The following is a 19774-nucleotide window of genomic DNA, read 5'->3' as shown; positions in this document are numbered from 1 at the left end:
CCACCGGGGGAATACGACAAACTGACTAGAGAAGATCCCTGCCCTCAAGGAGTTTATAGTTCAGCAGAGCATTCATTCAATCATATTTATTAAGCTTTTACTGTGTGCAGAGCACTGTACTAAGAGCATATACTTGAGTTTCCAATTTCAGTATCTATCAATCAATGGTATTTATTGAGTTGTCTGTATGCAGAGCACTGTATTCAGTGTTTGGGAGAATATTATACAATGAAGATAATAATAAATAATAATAATAATAATAATAATAATAATAATAATAATATTTGTTAAATGCTTATGGGCCAGACACTATTCTAAACTCTGGCATAGGTACAAGATAATGGGGTTGGACATAGTCCCTGTCCCACATAGGAAATTAAACCCCATTTTACAGAGGAGGGAACTGAGGCACAGAAAAGTGAAGTGACTTGCCCAAGGTCACACAGCAGACAAATATCAGAGTTGGGATTAGAACCCTTCTGACGCCCAGGTCTGTGCTCTGTCCATCAGGCTGTGCTGCTTCGATCCCTGCCCTCAAGAAGCTTACAACCACGTGGAGCTACAATCTACTAATTTTTCTGTACCCACTGTACAAAACCAGATATGCAGAGACTTTTCCGTCACTTCCTATTTTGCCTCAGCCTACAACAATTTTGTACTTTCCAAGTGCTTAGTACAGTGCTCAGCACACAGTCAGTGCTCAGTAAATACGATTGAATGAACGAACAATTTCAAGACATTTTCAGGGCTGGAATCCAGTTTCCCTGAAAACAATTGATGTGTCTTCTCGGTTTCAGTCAGCCGCAGTATTATTTTTGTGTTTGTAATGAGAAAGGGTTCTAACGTTATTAACCGTCTCATTTTTTTTAAATGTCATTTGTTAAGGGATTTTCTAAGCTCTGAAGTAGATACAAGTTAATTAGGTTGGACACAGTCCCTGTCCCATGTGGGGCTCACAGTCTTAATCCCCATTTTACAGATCAAGAAACTAAGGCCCAGTGAAATGTCTTGCCCAAGGTCATACAGCAGACAAGTGGCGGAGGCAGGATTAGAACTCAGGTCCCTCTGACTCTTGGGCCCGTGCTCTAGCCACTAGGCCATTTCCCATTAGGGGGTCAATCACTTTTTTCAGATGTGATTTATTTCCCCCACCACTAATTCTAGAGTTCTAGTAAAAGCCAGGGAGTTCCACCCACAAAGGACTAAACATTCACTATTGAAATTCTAAATTACCATCGATGTGATTGAGCAGAAAAGACCTGTGAACGGGAAACCTGTTTGCCTCATGATAAATTGATCACTAACCAACTTATTGGGAGTAAATTAGCGAGTTCCCGACTGCAAATGCTTTCCTCGCTGGAGAAACCATTAAGCGTTAATCAGGCACGATTATTTACATTTCACCGGAAACTCTTGCACGAGCAGAAATAGCCATTTTAATTAGCAGTGGAGAAGTGTCATGTGTGAGGCCAGTGCTTGGTAGGTATTTTAATACTCTCCCTGAGCTCATTTTATGGGATGATGATTACATCTAATTTTTAATTAACAGCACCAAGTTGGACTTAAAGAGAAAAGGATCCAGATTTCATTAGCTAGTTCACACCGTGAGATCTATGAAGACCTAATTGATATACTTGCCGCAAAGTAGTCTTTCCAAATAAATTATTCTGCCATTACCCTTCATTTAGCCGTGCGACAGGTAAAAATGATAATTGATAATAATTATGATACTTATGGAGTGCATAAAGTGTCCCAAGCACTGCACTAAATGCAAGGGTAGATTACTAGATGAGAAACTAACGAGACATGATTTCTAGCCCTCATTGGTATCACAACATGAGAGAAGAAAGCAGCCTGGCCTAATGGAAAGTATCAGGGCCTGGAAATCAGAGGACCTGGGTTCTAATGCTGATTGTCACATTCCTGCTGGGCGACCACGTTCAAATCACATCACTTCTCTGGACCTCAGTTTCTTCATCTGCAAAATGGGAACACAATGCCTCTTCCCCCTCCCACTTAGATTGTGAGCAACATATGGCATCTGATGATCTTGTATCTACCCCATATGGTGCTTGGCAAATAACGCTGAGGGAAAACCACAAGTTATTATTATTATTGGTATTATTGTTATGATTTTTAATTCTTCTTGTACAGGTGGGAAACGTGAGACTCATAGAGGTGGAATTAGAACCGAGTCTTCTGCATCACGTCTCCTGATTTTTCTTTTAGGTTTTGCTTCCAAATTGCATTTGAAATAGGAATATGACTCCTGATAAATGTTTTATAGGTATGGAAGGGCAGGCCATCCCTTGGAAGGATCAGAATGTCGGCCTCATATGATACAGGACTCTAAAAAGGAGCTGTGGACTCTTTGGCTGTAAAATATCTGAGGAATTCTTTGTGTTGGATCAATAGTTGGGAAGCAGAATTGCCTAGTGGAGAAAGCACAGGCCTGCCTGTTATGGTTAGGGAATGGGCCTGTTTATTGTTGTATCCTACTCTCCCAACCATTGGTACAGTGCTTGGCACACATTAAGCACTCAATAAATATGACTGACTGACTGGAAGCCAGAAGACTTGTGTGCTAATTCCAACTCAGCAATTTCCTGCTGTGTGAGCCTGGGCAAGTCACTCAACTTCTCTGCGATTCAGTTTCTTCTACTGCAAAATGGGGATTCAATCCCTGCTGTATCTCCTACTTAGACTGAGAGTCCCGTGTGAGACAGGGACTGTATTTGGCCTGATTAACTTATATCTTCCCCGTCACTTGGAACAGCGCTTGACACGTAGTAAGCACTTGACAAAACAAGTACCATTAAAAAAATATTAACCGTTAGGAGTTTTTTTTTTCCAATTGTACCTGTTAAGCACTTCCTATGTGCCAAGCACTATACTAAGAGCTGGAGTACATACAACATAATCAGGTAGGACACGGTCCCTCGTGTTCATGGGGCTCACAGTCTAAGAGGAAGTAGAATTTAATCCCCATTTCTTTAATGAACCAAGTGTAAGGTCTTTGTGGACGGAGACTGTGCCTCTCAATTCTATTGTATACCACTCTATCGAGTACTTAGTGCAGTTACACGGAGTTTTAGATGGGTTCTGACTCATTATAACTGTTGTGTCTTATGCCGTTGACTTGTTTCCAACCCATAGTGACACCAGGGACACATCTCTCCCAGAACGCCCTGCTTTCCATCTGCAATTATTCTGGTAGTGGATCCACAGAGTTCTCTTGGTGAAAATATGGAGATGGTTTACCATTGCCTCCTTTGGCGCAGTAAACTTGAGTTTCCACCCACGACTCTCTCCCCATGCTGCTGCTGCCCAGCATGGATGAGATTTGACTTGTAGCAGATGGCATGCCACTGGCTAGTCACTGGCCAAGCTAGGAATGGAATGGGTAGGTCTCTGCTTGACTCTTCCTCCCGTAGCCGAAATTGGTAGAGGTCTGGAAACTCTCCAGGGGTGACCCTGAGATGGGCATTATAACTGTAGCTAATAATAATAATAATAGTGGCATTTATTTAGCGCTTAAATAATAATAATAATGGCATTTGTTAAGTGCTTACTATGTGCAAAGCACTATTCTAAGTGCTGGGGGGAATACAAGGTGATCAGGTTGCCCCACGGGGGGCTCACAGTCAATCCCCATTTTACAGATAAGTGAACTGAGGCACAGAGAAGTGAAGTGACTTGCCCAAAGTCACACAGCTGACAATTGGCAGAGCCGGGATTTGAACCCATGATCACTGACTCCAAAGCCTGGGCTCTTTCCACTGAGCCAAGCTGCTTCTCTTAATGCAGTCTCCTAGACTTTAAGCTCCTTGGGGGCAGCATGCATGTCTACCAGATTTTTGTACTCAAGCACTTAGTATAGTGCTCTGCACACACTAAGCGCTCCATAAATGCAATTTGATTGATTAGATCCTAAGTGCTTACTCTGTGCCAAGACTGAACCAAGCACCGGGGAAGATAGAAGATATTCAGTTTGGACACAATCCCTATCCCCCAGTCTAAACAAGAGGGAGAACAGGGTTTGAACATTGAAAATTACCTCATTTTACAGATGAGGTAACTGAGGCAAAAATAAGCGAATTGACTTGCCAAAGGTCACACAGTAGACAAACCCCTGTCCATTCAATCAAATAGTATTTATTGAGCGCTTACTCTGTGCAGAGCACTGTACTAAGTGCTTGAGTACAAAAATCTGGTAGACATGCTCCCCGTCCACAAGCAGCTTACACTCTATTTTCCCAGACCAGAACTCTTTCCCCTAGGCAACACTGCATCTATTCCCAGCTTCACCCCTTGCTGGGAGTATGACCTTGAACAAGTCACTTAAAATTTCTCTGGGCCTCAGCTTCCTCATCTATAAAATGGGGATACAATCCCTATCCTCCCGCTTACTTAGGGTCTGAGCCCCATGTGGGAGAGGGATTGTCTGACTTCATTATCCTCTATCTACTCCGGTGCATAAAAAATACAGTTTTTATTACTATTAATGATAATAATAAATGTTTAAAATTAAAAGGAAATGAACAGGTGCATAATCATGTGTTGGGCTGGCAATGACTTATGTAATGACTTTCTTCAGATCACTGCTGTGGCCAACCCTAATACAATATCGGCTTCAACTAATGTTTGTCTATTCATTTGTTCCTGCTGCTGTGTGCAGAATTCTGGTTTGTTTATGGCTTTGAGTATTTATGAGTATATAGTTAATGGAGGTGTAAAGGAGGAAAGGCGGGCTGGAGCAAAGTAAAATACGGTCAGGTCTGAAATTGGAGCTGTGAAATATCGGAGCAGAAGTGGAAATTGGAGATTTTTCCCTGATATTTCAGTGCGGTCATTCCATCTCATTTTTTAGTGTGCTTTGGAGATGGAGTTGTCAAATCGTGTTGTGGGTATTGTTGGCTTGGTTGAATTCTATCGGCAATTCTACTGCTCCAATCTCTTCACTCCGAAGGCTACAAAATTTACTTCGATTTACAGGTTGAAGGGGAGAGGAAGGGAGGTGTATTTAAGTGTTTCTTCTGATGGGAAGAGAGATTAGAGTCCATCGCAATTTAGCAGAAATAAGGGCAGATCTAGGTATCATAGACAGTGCCTGCATCCGTAAAGTGTGATGTCTCCCTCGAAGAATTACGCCTAACTCTGATGCTTTGTGTCGTTAACTTGGCTTGTCCATTCTGAAATTATTTTCCTCTGCAATTGTTCTTTGTTTCTGTTGACCGTCATTTAGATTGAGAGCCTTTTACGTTTTATTTGGGAGTCTACCCTGAGTATGGAGTTTACTTTCCCTTAACACTCTATTTTCATGGAACCGATGAAGAGTGTGAACCGAGTTGTACTGGCATATATATAACTTGGTTAGTTTTCGAGTGTACTGTCAGTCCATAGGACAGTGTGGAATCTTTAAAGCGGCCTGAGAGGCAGCATGGCCAGTAGATAGAGCACATGCTTGGGAGTCAGGAGGGCCTGGGTTCTAATCCCTGCTCTGTCCTCTTGTCTGCTGTGTGACTTTAGGCAAATCAGTTCTCTGGGCTTCAGTTTTCTCTTGTCTTATGCTGTCAAGTTGTTTCTGACCCATAGCGATACCACAGAAACATCTCTCCCAGAGCGCCCCGCTCTCCATCTTCAGTCGTTCTGGTAGTGGATCCAGAGACTTTTCTTGGTAAAAATCCGGACGTGGTTTACCATTGCCTCCTTCCTCACAGAATACTTGAGTCCCCACCCTCGACTCTCTCCCGTGCTGCTGCTGCCCAGCATGGGTGAGTTTTGACCTGTAGCAAGCTAGAAATGGAATGGACAGGCCTCTGCTTCACTCTCCCTCCCATAGCCGCGACTGGTAGTAGAGGAATGGAAACTCTCCAGGTGCCATCCTGAGAGAGGCAGCTTCAGTTACCTCATCTGTTAAATGGAGATTAAGACGGTGAGCCCCATGGAGGACTTGGGCTGTGTCCAACCTGATTAGCTTGTAGCTATACCATCGCTTAATACAGTGCCTGGGAAAGAGTAACCTCTTAACAAATACCATAAAAAAGAGGGTCAAAATCCCTTGCTTGTAACCACTGTCTGTGGCTGATTTCAAGACCTTGGAGGATCCTTGTGGCCTGTTGAACTGGAAGAATTGCCCAGTGGAGTTCAAGTGACTTCTGACTTGAGCTTGTGGATTTTATATTCAATGAATCCTATTTATTGAGTGCTTACTGTGGTCAGAACACTGTACTAAGCACTTGGGGGAGTACAGCACAACAGAGTTGGTAGGCACATTCCTTGCCCACAGTGAGCTCACAGTCTAGATGGAAAGACAGACGTTATATAAATGAACAAATTGTGGATATGTACATAAGAGCACGGGCTTGGGGGTCAGAGGTCGTGGGTTCTAATCCCGGCTCCGCCACTTGTCAGATGTGTGACTTTGGGCAAGTCACTTAACTTCTTTGTGCCTCAGTTACTTCATCTGTAAATAACTAGACTTCTTCTAGATTTATTCTTCTATTCATTCATGCAATCGTATTTATTGAGCACTTACTGTGTGCAGAGCACTATACTAAGTGCTTGGGAAGTACAAGTTGGCAACATATAAAATGAATCCTATTCTGTGAGCCCGTTGTCGGGTAGGGACTGTCTCTATATGTTGCCAACTTGTACTTCCCAAGTGCTTAGTAAAGTGCTCTGCACACAGTAAGAGCTCAATAAATACGATTGAATGAATGAATGAACAAATGAACGTAAAATGTTGATTAAGACTGTGAGCCCCATGTGGGACAACCTCATTACCTAATATCTACCACAGCACTTAGAACAGTGCTTGGCACATAGTAAGTGCTGAACAAATACCATCATTATTATTATTATAAGTGCTGTGGGGCTGAGGGAGGGGTGAATAAGGGGAACAAATCAGGGTGACGCAGAAGGGAGTGGGAGAAGAGGAAAGGAGGGCCTTTTGGAGGAGATGGGCCTTCACTAAGGATTTGAATCGGGGGGAGTCATTGTCTGTTCAATACGAAGAGGGAGAGTGTTCCAGGGCAGAAGCGATGGGCAAGATGGCAGCGGTGAGAAACATGAGATTGAGGTACAGTGAGTAGGTTGTCATTAGAGGAGTGAAGTGTGCCGACTGGGTTGGAGTAGGAGAGTAGTGAGGAGAGGCAGGAGGGGGCAAGCTGATTGATTTAAAACCGATAGTAAGGATTTTCTGTTCAATGTGGAGATCGATGAACAACTACTGGAGTTTCAAAAGGCCTGGGGAAACATGGACTGAACATTTTTGTAGAAAAATCATCTGGGCATCAGAGTGAAGTGTGGAGTGGAGTGGGGAGAGACAGGGGATAAGCGACAAGGAGGCTGTTATAGTAATCAAGGCCGGAGAGGATAAATGATTGGATTAACATGGCAGCAATTCAGATGGAGAGGAAAGGAGGGATTTGAGTTATGTTGTGAAGGATGAAATGACAGGATTTAGTGATAGCTCGAATATGTGGGATGAATGAGAGAGAGTAGCCCAGCATAACACCAAGCTTAGTGGCTTGCTAGACAGGAAGGATGGTGGATCTGTCTACAGTTATGGGAAAGTCAGGGGAAGGACAGGGTTTGAGTGGGAAGATGGGTTCTATTTTTGACAAGTTAAGTTCGAGATGATGGCAGAATGTCCAAGGAGAGATGTCTTGAAGGGAGGAGGAAATGCAAGACTGTAGAGAAGGAGTTATCAGTGCTGGAGATGGAGATTTGGGAACCAATTCATTCATTCGTACTTATTTAGCATTTACTGTGTGCTCTCTTGCTCCCTTCAAAGCCCTACTGAGAGCTCACCTCCTCCAGGAGGCCTTCCCAAACTGAGCGCCCTTTTTTCCTCTCCTCCTCCCCATCCCCCCGGCCCTACCTCCTTCCCCTCCCCACAGCACCTGTATATATGTATTTGTACAGATTTATTACTCTATTTATTTTACTTGTACATATTTACTATTCTATTCATTTTGTTAATGATGTGCATCTAGCTTTATTTCTATTTATTCTGATGTCTTGACACCTGTCCACATGTTTTGTTTTGTTGTCTGTCTCCACCTTCTAGACTGTGAGCCCGTTGTTTGGCAGGAACCCTCTCTGTATGTTGCCAACTTGTACTTACCAAGCACTTAGTACAGTGCTCTTCACATAGTAAGTGCTCAATAAATATGATTGAATGAATGAATGAATACTAAGCACTTGGGAGAGTACAGTGTAACAATGAACAGACACATAGAGGTGGTTGAAGCCATGGGAGAGAATGAGTTCTCAAAGGGAGTGGGTGTTGATGGAGAACTCTCCTTTGGGTTATACTGGGCTTCGGGGTTTTCAGATGTTGAAGTGGGAGGCCATTGTCAATCAATCAATCAATCAATCAATAGTATTTATTGAGCGCTTACTGTGTGCAAAGCACTGTACTAAGCGCTTGGGAAGTACAAGTTGGCAACATATAGAGACAGTCCCTACCCAACAGTGGGCTCACAGTCTAAAAGGGGGAGACAGAGAACAAAACCAAACATACTAACAAAATAAAATAAATAGAATAGATATGTACAAGTAAAATAAATAAATAAATAGAATAATAAATATGTACAAACATATATACATATATACAGGTGCTGTGGGGAAGGGAAGGAGGTAGGATGGGGGGCTTTCTAAGATGGATAATAAAGAGAAGCAGCATGGCACATTGGTTAGAGCATGGGCCTGGAGTCAGAAGGTCATGTGTTCTAATCTTGGTTCTGCCGTTTGTCTGCTGGGTGACCTTGGGTAAGTCGCTTCTCTTCTCTGGGCCTCAGTTACCTCATCTGTAAAATGGGGATTGAGACTGTGAGCCCCAAATGGGACAGAGACTATGTCCAACTTGATTTGCTTGCATCCTTCCCAGTGCTTAGTACAGTGCCTGGCACTTAGCAAGCACTTAACAAATGCCATTCTTAAAGGGAACCAAGTGTGGCGGCAGTAGAATCTATTATGTTGACAAGAATGTGAAATTCCAGTATAATCTTTGTTAAACCAATTAGAGGAAAAAAAAAGATTAGGTATTCCTCTTTTTAGAACTTGTAAAATGTAATGTCTAAATTGTGGAGGAGTATGCTATCCTAGAGTTAAACAAAAAGCATAATAATTCATTGACACAGATTGAAAATTGAATTGAGGGAAAAATTGGAATCAAAGATGAAATAATGATTTAAATTTATCCACGTTGGAATATCAATCAGGGTGCTAAATATTTTCTTTTGGGTGATCAACGTTAAGTTTTAAACTTATTTTGCATTCATTTGTGCAACTGTCCCAATAGTTTTGGTAATTTCATGGTGTCCACTTGGTGGAATGTGCTTAGAAAGTACAGGGAAAAAAATAAGTGACTCATTCCCTGCCCTCAGTGACCTTACTGGCAGAAACAAACATTGTCTTGTCTTATGTCATTGAGCCATTTCCGACCCGTAGCGACACTACTGACACATCTTCCCCAGAACACCCCGCTCTCCATCTGCAATCGTTCTGGTAGTGGATCCACAGAGTTTTCTTGGTAAAAATCCAGAAGTGGTTTACCGTAGCCGCCTTCCGCGCAGTAAGCTCGAGTCTCCACCCTTGACTGTCGTAGCTCAGTGGAAGGAGCACGGGCTTTGGAGTCAGAGGTCATGGGTTCGAATCCCTACTCTGCCACATGTCTGCTGTGTGACCTTGGGCAAGTCACTTAACTTCTCTGAGCCTCAGTTACCTCATCTGTAAAATGGGGTTAAGACTGTGAGCCCACGTGGGACAATTTGATCACCTTGTATCCCCCCCAGCACTTAGAACAGTTCTCTTCCTCCCTTCAAGGCCCTACTGAGAGCTCACCTCCTCCAGGAGGCCTTCCCAGACTGAGCCCCTTCCTTCCTCTCTCCCTTGTCCCTCTCTCCACCCCCCCATCTTTCCTCCTTCCCTTCCCCACAGCACCTGTATATATGTATATATGTTTGTACATATTTATTACTCTATTTATTTTACTTGTACATATCTATTCTATTTTATTTTGTTAGTATATTTGGTTTTGTTCTCTGTCTCCCCCTTCTAGACTGTGAGCCCACTGTTGGGTAGGGACTGTCTCTATACGTTGGCAACTTGTACTTCCCTAGTGCTTAGCAGTAAGCGCTCAATAAATACGATTGATGATGATGATGATCCCTTACTAATAATAATACAGTACAGTGCTCTGCACACAGTAAGCGCTCAATAAATATGATTGATTGATTGATTGCTCTGCACATAGTAAGTGCTTAACAAATGCCATTATTATTATTATTGTTATTATTATTATTATTATGCCACTGCTGCCTGGCACAGGGGAGTTTTGACTTGTAGCAGATGGCCTGCCACTTGCTAGCCACCACCCAACCTAGGAATGGCATGGGTAGGCCTCTGCTCGACTCTCCCTCCTGTAGCCGAGACTGGTAGACGACTGGAGACTCTCCAGGTGCCACCCTGAGAAGGGTCTCCTAACTACAGGCCGCAAAATATGGTATGGAAGGATGGAGGCAGGGCCAGGAGGAGAAACAAACATTAAAATAGTTATAACTCGCATAGTGAGCAAGATCTGAGAATCAATTCTGGCCACAGAGAAGTCTTCTAAAGCGATATTAATTTCAGTTACTCGACTCATCTTCCGCCCTCCCCCTCTCTAGGCTTAACTGATGCCTGATGAGGAAAAAATGTGATTCCTTTTCCCAATAAATACAGAGTAAATTTTTCTTAAATGGAATTTATTTCTTCCAAGTGGGAATGGATCTCCAGTGAACTGAGCAAACTGTAAGTACCGAACTAATCTTGGTGTATAAACTGTTAGTTACACCGAGTTTTGGCCCAAAATAACCATAACTGATAATTACCACAGTCCCTTAGGCTAAAAGCACTTTGTGGGCAACAATTGCTTCTGCTAGTTTGTATTGTACACAAGTTCTTAGTACGGGGCTATGCATGCAGTAAGTGCTCAATAAAAATACCATTTGATTAATTGGTTGATAAGGGCTTACTATGTGCCAAGTAATAATAATAATTGTGGTATTTGGTAAGCACTTACTATATGCCAAGCATGGTTCTAAGTACTGAGGTCGATACAAGGTAATCAGGTTGGACACAGTCCCAGTTCCACATGGGGCTCACTGCCTTAATCTCCATTTTACAGAAGAGGGAACTGAGGCATAGAGAAGTGAAGTGACTTGCCCAAGGTCACACAGCAGACGTGGCAGAGCTGGGATTAAAATCCGCATCTTCTGACTCCCGGGCTGGGGCTCTTTCCACTAGACCATGCTGCTTCCCTGTACCGTACTAGGCGCTGGGGTAGATAGAACCAGCGTGGCTCAGTGGAAAGAGCCCGGGCTTTGGAGTCAGAGGTCATGGGTTCAAAACCTGGCCTTGCCAATTATCAGCTGTGTGACTTTGGGCAAGTCACTTAACTTCTCTGTGCCTCAGTTACCTCATCTGTAAATGGGGATTAAGACTTTGAGCCCCCCGTGGGACAACCTGATCACCTTGTAACCTCTCCAGCACTTAGAATAGTGCTTTGCACATAGTAAGCACTTAATAAATGCCATCATTATTATTATTATTATTAATAATGGAAAGAGCCTGGGCCGGGAGTCAGAATGTCCTGGGTTCTAACCCTGGCTCCACCACGTTTCTGCTGTGTGACCTTGGGCAAATCACTTAGCTTCTCTGGGCCTCAGATCCCTCATCTTTCAAGTGGGGATTGAGACTGTGAGCCCCACGTGGGACAACCTGCTTACCTTGTATCTACCCCAGCACTTAGAACAGTGCTTGGCACATAGTGAGCACTTAACAAATACCATCATTATTATAGAAGATAAACAGATTGGGCACAGTTTGTGTTCCACGAGGGGCTCACAGTCTAGGTAGGAGAGAGAACAGACACTGAATAGTAACTTTACAGATGAAGAAACTGAGGCACAGACAAGTGAAATGACTTGTCCAGGGTTACCCAGGAGGGAAGTAGCAGAGCATATTTGTTAAGTGCTTACTATAATAATAATAATGATGGCATTTATTAAGCGCTTACTATGTGCAAAGCACTGTTCTAAGCGCTGGGGAGGATACAAGGTGATCAGGTTGTCCCACGTGGGGCTCACAGTCTTAATCCCCATTTTTCAGATGAGGTAACTGAGGCCTGAGAAGTTAAGTGACTTGCCCAAAGTCACACAGCTGACAAGTGGTGGAGCCGGGATTAGAACTCATGACCTCTGGCTCAGAAGCCTGGGCTCTCCCACTGAGCCACAATGCCAGGCACTGTAATAAGTACTGGGCTGGATATAAGCAAACGGGTTGGACACAGTCCCTGTCCCACATGGGGCTCTCAGTCTCAATCCCCATTTTACTGATGAGGTATGAAGACTAATAATAATAATAATAATGATGGTATTTATTAAGCGCTTACCATGTGCCACACACTGTTCTAAGCTCTGGAGTAGATACAAGGTAATTAGGTTGTCTCACGTGGGGCTCACAGTCTTAATCCCCATTTTACAGATGAGATAACTGAGGCCCAGAGAAGTTAAGTGACTTGCCCAAATTCACACAGCTGACAAGTGGCGGAGCCGGGATTAGAACCCACGACCTCTAACTCCAAGCCCGTGCCCTTTCCACTAAGCCATACCACTCCAGCGCTTAATACAATGCCCGGCACATAGTAAGTGCTTGCCAGGTACCATAATAAATAATTATTATTATCGTTAGCATTATTATGATGTCTGTCTACTCTATTGTGCTGTCACCCCCCAGCACTTAGTACAATTCTCTGCACAGTAAGCACCCTAATACCGTTGATGGATTTTTGCACCCTCCTCTTAAGCAGTTTCATTACATTAAACGTGATTTAAAAAGCCCTTGTGTAAAGTGATAATCACTTTAAACCACTGGGAGTGAATTAGCACATGTAAATGAGTCTTTCTCACAGGTTGCTTAAACCTGTCAGCTCTTCTGTCATGATACCCTATCATACTGAAGCAGCGTGGCTCAGTGGAAAGAGCCCAGGCTTGGGACCCAGAGATCGTGGGTTCTAATCCCAGCTCCGCCACTTGTCAGCTGTGTGACTTTGGGCAAGTCACTTCACTTCTCTGGGCCTCAGTTACCTCATCTGTAAAATGGGGTTGAAGACTGTGAGCCCCACGTGGGACAGCCTGATCACCTTGTATCCACCCCAGCGCTTAGGACAGTGCTTGGCAATAGTAAGCGCTTAACAGATGTCATCATCAGCATCATTTCACCCATTTCTCAGAGGAAAAGGCGGAAGCGGGAAAGACTGTCACTCAAGTTCAATGGCGAGACATTTATTCATTCATTTAGTCATACTTATTGAGTGCTGACAGTGTGCAGAACACTGTTCTAGGCGCTTAGGAGAGTACAATATAACAATGAACACACATATTCCCTGCCCACGATGAGCATAGTCTAGAAGACAGTTACTACAAATTTTGGTTACACAGTAGCCTAAACTCTGAGAGAATACGGTGGAGAGAGCAGAGAAGCGGTAAGAGCACAGGCTTCAGAGTCAACAGCCCCAGATTCTAATCCTGACTCCACTACTTGTCTGCTGTGTGACCGTGGACAAGCCACTTCACTTCTCTGTACCTCAGTCCCCTCATCTGCAAAATGGGGATTTGATACCTGTTCTCCTCTTGGACTGCGAGCCCCATGCGGTGTCTGATTAGTGATTACCTTGTATCTACCCTAGCTCTTAGTATAGCATATGGCACGTACTAAGCATTAAAGAAATACAGTATGGAGCCTGGGACTCAGAAGGTTGTGGGTTCTAATCCTGGCTCATTCATTTAATTGTATTTATTGAGCACTTACAATGAGCAGAGCACCCTACTAAGCCCTTGGGAGAGTACAATATAATAGCAGACACATTCCCTGCCCACAAAGAGCTCACAGTCTAGAGAGAAAGACAAATATTAATATAAATGAATAAGTAGATAAATAAATGACATATATATTTGCAGATAATAATAATGATGGCATTTGTTAAGTGCTTACTATGTGTGAAGCACTGTTCTAAGTGCTGGGGGGAACGCAAGGTGATCAGGTTGTCCCACGTGAGGCTCACAGTCTAAATCCCCATTTTGCAGATGAGGTAACTGAGGCTCAGGGAAGTTAAGTGACTTGCCCAAGGTCACACAGCAGACATGTGGCAGAGCCGGGATTAGAACCCATGACCTCTGACTCCCAAGCCCGTGCTCTTTCCACTGAGCCAGGTTGCTTCTCAGATATATACATATGTGCTGTGGGGAAGGGAGAGAGGATGAATGAAGGAGCAAATATGAGCAGCACTGAAGGGAATGGGAGAAGAGGAGAGGAGGGCTTAGTCAGGGAGGGTTTCTTGGAGGAGGTGGTCTTCAGTAAAGGTTTGGAAGTGGGGGAGAGCAATGATCTGTCGGATATGAGGAGGAAGGATGTTCCAGGCCAGAGGTAGGATGTGGGCGAGAGATCGGTGGTGAGATAGATACAGTTGAATGGTTAGCATTAGAGGAACGAAGTCTGTGGGCTGGGTTGTAGTAGTAAGAGAGCCGTGAGCTGAGGTAGGAGGGGGCAAGGTGATTGACTGCTTTAAAGACAATGGTGAGGAAATTTTGTTTGTTGCGGAGGTGGAAGGGCAACCACTGGAGTTTCTTGAGGAGTAGGGAAGCATCAGCAGAATGGAGTATGGACTGGAGTGGAAAAGCGACAGGAGGCAGGAGGTCAGCATGAAGGCTGATCCAATAATCAAAGGCGGGCTAGGAAAAGTGCTTGCATTAATGTGGTAGCAGTTTGGATGGAGAGGAAGGGGAGGATTTTGGCGATGAATGTGAACAAATGAAGCCCTTCTAATACCTTGGGGAGAGACGAGGCTATTAATATTTGCATTTACCACATGAGGAGATTGAGACAGAGATGCCAAGTGATTTCTTTAGCATCGCCTAGTCCACACAGAGCGGCCCATGTCCAGTTGAGTCCTGGAAATCTGAAGTTCTGGTGACTGTCTATCACAGGACCACAAGCTCACTGCCCTTCTGGGTGTCAGGAAGCTGCAGGAAGTCCTGAACCAGGGTGGTCTAGCGGCTAAAGCTCCGGCCTGGGAGTCAAAAGGATCCGGGTTCTAATCCCAGCTCCTCCGCTTGTCTGCTGGGTGATCTTGAGCGAGTCACTTTGCTTCTCTGGGCCTCAGTTCCGTCATCTGGAAAAAGGGAATTGACTAAGAGCCCGGTGGGCTCTTTAGCTAATTAGCTTGTATCTACCCCAGTGCTTAGTACAGTGCTTGGAACATAGTAAGCGTTTAACAAATACCTTAAAAAACACAAACAAAAAACCCTTAGTAAGTGCTTAACAAATACCATAAAAAATTCAGTTCTATTCAATTGCATTTATTAAGGGTTTACTGTGCGCAAAGCACTGTAATAAGCACTTGGGAGAGTACAATACAAAAAGAGACACATTCTCTGCCCACAATGAACTCACAGTCTAGAGGGTGACACAGCCATTAATAAATAGATTGTTTTTTGTTTTGCTATTATTTATTTTAATATCTGTAATTAAGTCTCTTCCTGCCTACTTAATAATAAAAATAATGATAATAATAATAATAATTGTGGTATTTAAGTGCTTACTATGTGCCAGATACTGTACTAAGCACTGGGGTAGATACAAGCAAATGGAGTTGGACACGGTCCCTGCGGGGTGCAGAGTTTTAATCCCCATTTTCCAGATGAAGTAACTGAGGGCCAGAAATGTGAAGCGACTTGCTCCAGGCCACACAGCTGACAAGCGGCAGAGTCTGGATTAGAACTCGTGACCTTTCGACTCCCGGGCCTGTGCACTATCCACTGTGCCATGTTGCTTATTTCTGTTCAGTGATTCACAGTCAGGTCTTCTGCCCAGAGAGGCCTGAAACCTGGGTTGTTGTGACTCTCTTGTTAAAATCCGTATTTCTGACAGATCTTCCGGCTCAACTTCTATCTTTGGGTACCGGAGATGAGGCAGTTCACTGCGGTTTCCATTTAAGATTCATGCACATGAGGTGGAGGTCATTTGAAATGGAATATCGTCTTCCACCTCGCCTGATTTGTAGTTACAGCATCCTCGCACAGCGCGACGAGTGTTTTGTTTAGGAGACAGGCGTCCTCAAGTAAATTATAGGTCCATCTGCAAACCAAAACAACTTGCATCATTAAACTTAATTAGATCATCCCTAGTTGCTCACTGATGGATTCGAGTGTCCTTTGTGAATAACAATATTATTGTCACAAAACGTGGCAGAGTTAACTGCTTGTTGTGAATAATGATCGTCGTCGGATTTGAAAGCACGCTCACTTTGTGCCAAGGATTGCGCTTTGTGCTGGGGTAGAAACAAGACAATCGGGTCGAAGATGGTTTCTGTCCTGTTTTGGGCTCACAGACTTGAGGTTCGCTTAGCTTGTGATAAGAAATGTGGGTCTTTCGATGGAATTCATCACCAGTGAAATTTTAATGAAATTCCACTTATAGTATCATCATCATTAAACTCTTGCTCTATGGACTGTGCAGAAAGGCTCTGGGCATGTTACTTCCCTCCTCAAAAATCTCCAGTGGCTGCCTGTCAGCCTGCGCATCAAGCAAACACTCCTCACTCTTGGCTTCAAGGCTGTCCATCCCCTCGCTCCCTCTTACCTCACCTCCCTTCTCTCCTTCTCCAGCCCAGCCCGCACCCTCCGCTCCTCTGCTGCCGCTCACCTCCTCACCGGGCCTCGTTCTGGCCTGTCCCCCTGTCGACCCCCGGCCCACATCCTCCCCCAGGCCTGGAATCCCCTCCCTCTGCCCATCCGCCAAGCTAGCTCTCTTCCTCCCTTCAAAGCCCTACTGAGAGCTCACCTCCTCCAGGAGGCCTTCCCACACTGAGCCCCCTTTTTCCTCTCCTCCTCCCCATCCCCCCGGCCCCACCTCCTTCCCCTCCCCACAGCACCTGTATATATGTTTGTACAGATTTATTACTCTATTTATTTTACTTGTACATATTTACTATTCTATTTATTTTGTTAATGATGTGCATTTAGCTTTAATTCTATTTGTTCTGATGACTTGAAACCTGTCCACATGTTTTGTGTTGTTGTCTGTCTCCCTATACTAGACTGTGAGCCCATTGTTGGGTAGGGACCTGTATATATGTATATATGTTTGTACATATTTATTACTCTATTTATTTATGTATCTTACTTGTACATATCTATTCTATTTATTTTATTTTGTTAGTATCAATCAATCGTATTTATTGAGTGCTTACTGTGTGCAGAGCACTGTACTAAGCGCTTAGTAAGCTAAGCGCTTAGCGTTAGTATGCTTGGTGTTGTTCTCTGTCTCCCCCTTCTAGACTGTGAGCCCACTGTTGGGTAGGGACAGTCTCTATGTGTTGCCAACTTGTACTTCCCAAGTGCTTAGTACAGTGCTCTGCACACAGTAAGTGCTCAATAAATATGATTGATTGATTGATTGATAGGGACAGTCTCTATATGTTGCCAACTTGTACTTCCCAAGCTCTTAGTACAGTGCTGTGCACACAGTAAGCGTTCCATAAATATGATTGAATGAATGAATGAATGCCAAGAAGTGGGTTACATGCAAGAGTAGATACAAGAAAAGGGATGTATTGATTGTATTGAATAATCATGATGTTTATTAAGCGCTTCCTATGTGTCATGCACTGTGCTAAGTGCTGGAGTTGATAAAGGATGATCATATCAGAGACAGGCTCTTTCCCCACCAATGCTCACAGTCTAAGAAAGAGGGAGACCAGATATTGAATCCCCATTTTTACAGATGAGGTAACTGAGGTACAGATAATAATTATTGTTATTGTTATGGTATTTAAGGGCTTACTATGTGTCAGGCCCTGGGGTGGATACAAGACTAGTGGTGGATTCTAGACTGTGAGCCCGTTGTCGGGTAGGGACTGTCTTTATATGTTGCCAACTTGTACTTCCCAAGCGCTTAATACAGTGCTCTGCAGACAGTAAGTGCTCAATAAATACGATTGAATGAATACAAGCAAATAGGGTTGGACACAGTTCCTGTCCCACATGGGGCTCACAGCCTTAATCTCCATTTTCCAGATGAGGTAACTGAGGCCCAGAGAAGGGAAGTGACTCACCTAAGGTCACACAACAGGCACAGAGCTGGGATTAGAACCCATGACCTTCTGATTCCCAGGCCCGTGCTCTATCCATTCCACCACGCTCTGTCTCCTCTGCTAGAATGTAAATTCCATGAGGGCAGAGATTAGTTCTACCAGCTGTACCTTCCCAAAGGCTTGGTACAATGCTCTGCACACAGTAAGCACTCAGTAAATACTAATGATTGATCTTCTAGACAGGGAGCCCATTATGGGCAGGGATTGTCTCTATTTGTTGCTGAATTGTACTTCCCAAGCGCTTAGCACAGTGCTCTGCACACAGTAAGCACTCAATAAATACAATCATTCAATCATATTTATTGAGCGCTTACTGTGTGCAGAGCACTGTACTAAGCGCTTGGGAAGTACAAGTTGGCAACATATAGAGACAGTCCCTACCCAACAGTGGGCTCACAGTCTAAAAGGGGAAGACAGAGAACAAAACCAAACATACTAAAAAAAAAAATATAATAACCAAACATACTAACAAAATAAAATAAATAGAATAAATATGTACCCTATCTCCTACCCGCCATCCCCCTCTACATCAACTGTGCACTTGTTTGGATTCCCCTTAAACACTGTGATCCTCACCCCGGGCCAACACTACTTTATAATAATAATAATAATAATAATACTTTAGGTTCAGATTCTTATATTCTACTATTTTCCGTATCCGTAATCTATTTCAATGCCTGTTTCCCCCTCTATGCTTTAATCTTGTCTTCGGCAGGGAATGTATCTGCCAACTCCGTTGTATCGTGCTCTCCCAAGCGCTTAGTACAGTGTGCTGCACTCAGTGAGCGGCGATTAAATACCATTCACTTATTCATTCATTTATTCAATCAGTCATTTTTATTGAGCGCTTACGGTGTGCAGGGCACCTTACTAAGCACTTGGAAACTACAATTTGGCAACATATAGAGACAGTCCTTACCCAACAACAGGCTCACTGTCTAGAAGAGGGAGACAGATAGCAAAACAGAACAAGTAGACAGGTGTCAAGTCCGTCAAAATAAATAGAATTATAGATATATACAAATCATTAATACCTGTATATATGTATATATTTTTGTACATATTTATTACTCTATTTATTTATTTTACTTGTACATATCTATTCTATTTATTTTATTTTGTTAATATGTTTGGTTTTGTTCTCTGTCTCCCCCTTCTAGTCTGTGAGCCCACTGTTGGGTAGGGACTGTCTCTATATGTTGCCAACTTGTACTTACCAAGCGCTTAGTACAGTGCTCTGCACACAGTAAGTGCTCAATAAATACAATTGATTGATGGATTGATTAATAAAATAGAGTAATAAATATGTATGAATATACATAAGTGCTGTGGGAGGGGGAAGGGGGTAGGGCAGAGGGAGGGAGTGGGGGTGATGGGGGGAGGAGGAGAGGAAAAGGGGGACTTAGTCTCGGAAGGCCTCCTGGAGGAAGTGAGCTCTTGAGCACCTACTGTTTGCAGATGTACTAACCGCTTAGGAGAGTACAATTCAACAATAAACAGACAATTCCCTGCCTACAACAAGCTTACAGTCTAGAGGGGGAGGCAGACATTAATAGAAATGAATCAATGACA

The 19774-nt window shown here is 43.6% G+C and overlaps 1 protein-coding gene across 4 annotated transcripts in view; it reads left to right on the top strand.

The window, feature by feature from the left end:
* SORCS2 (sortilin related VPS10 domain containing receptor 2) overlaps positions 1-19774 on the top strand; it is a 1193773-nt gene that overhangs the window by 293923 nt on the left and 880076 nt on the right. The window lies entirely within an intron of this gene.

Source organism: Tachyglossus aculeatus, chromosome 4, assembly GCF_015852505.1.
Source record: "Tachyglossus aculeatus isolate mTacAcu1 chromosome 4, mTacAcu1.pri, whole genome shotgun sequence".
Taxonomy (NCBI): domain Eukaryota; kingdom Metazoa; phylum Chordata; class Mammalia; order Monotremata; family Tachyglossidae; genus Tachyglossus; species Tachyglossus aculeatus.
This window is presented reverse-complemented; position numbering and strand designations above follow the sequence as displayed.